This window comes from Eurytemora carolleeae, unplaced genomic scaffold, assembly GCF_000591075.1.
Source record: "Eurytemora carolleeae unplaced genomic scaffold, Eaff_2.0 scaffold231, whole genome shotgun sequence".
Lineage (NCBI taxonomy): Eukaryota > Metazoa > Arthropoda > Copepoda > Calanoida > Temoridae > Eurytemora > Eurytemora carolleeae.
Window position 1 is genome coordinate 225,642 of NW_019396122.1, and position 1,472 is coordinate 227,113.

Consider the following 1,472-nt stretch of genomic DNA (forward strand, 5'->3'; position numbering starts at 1 on the left):
GGGAGATACAGGGAGATACAGGGAGATACAGGGTAATACAGATACAGGGAGGTACAGGGAGATACAGGGAGATACAGGGAGATACAGGGAGATACAGGGAGAGAATGAGAAAGGGTCTGAATGGGGTCGATCCGTAAAATTTGACCATTAAAAATAAAAATGCATTACCTCCTTTAAAATGAACAAATTAAAGGGACTGTAAGAGAAATTTCAACTGACCATCCATTCAAAGATTGAAATACTCGGTTTACAACGGTACACATAAATACTTTGTCGATCTGATCAAGTATGAGTTAGATATCCGTGTTTTTCTTTCTCCTAACTGTTTATTTTCATTAGCGGGTTTTCGGCGAAAGTGACTCGCGCATTTCATGCCTATAAGAAGCATTTGAGAAACTATCAGAATTCTAGGGTTTCGTTGTAAATCGGGCAATGTCATCTTTACATGGAGGGTCACGTGAATTTACGCTTGTCCCTTTAATGACATCCATCTTTTATTAAAAATTGTTTATTATTTTATTACTTAATTTTGAAAGAATAAACCCGGATGTATTTTCCAAATATAAATCTAGGATATTAGACCTGGTAATGATGATGATGATAATAAAAATAATAAGACTAATACAAGGCTGACGACTCAAAACATTATCTTAAATATCCACAAATTACAATTTCTGGGGAATTAGTCCGGACAGAAGACGATTTAACTAATATTATTTGAAATCTCATTTTCTTCAAGTTAGTTCAAAGTTAGAAGGTTATATTTGAGAGAAAACCTTATTTAAAGCTTTCAGAATGACACACTTTTAAGCCTAGAAAAACGACAATATCTTGCATGAAGGGTTCTTGATATAACGATTATACTGTCCTTTATCATGGGTCAACCATGATTAAGAACTGTTTCTCTTTTGTTTTTGCTTTCATGTTGGGATTACCAGCCTGGCTGCCAAAAAAAATTTTTTGTCCTTGTAATAAATGGAAGTTGACTGAATGTGTTTAAACTACTCTGTATTAGGATAGAATTGATAATTTGGATGAGAAGGATGGTGAGGAAGGGTAGTATGGGTAGAATGAGAAGAATGGAATGGATGGGTAGGATGAGAAGGATAGAATGGATGGGTAATATGAGAAGGATGGAATGGATGGATATAGATGAGAAGGATAGAATGGATGGATAGGATGAGAAGGATGGAATGGATGGATAGGATGAGAAGGATGGAATGGATGGGTATGGATGAGAAGGATGGTCAGGAAGATATTGAGAAGATCTGAACCAGATGCTGAGCATGAATACTGATGACCTTGCTCGGATTTCTCTAGTCTGGGCGGGGTTGGGCGGGGTGAAGGGGGTTTATCATCATTTTGTAGATTTTAAAGTTTTAAAAAACATTTATTACCGTGATTTTTTTAATGACTGATAATTAGATAATTTTAATTATTTGACGGACCTCCCCCCTTTTTGGGTTGGGTAA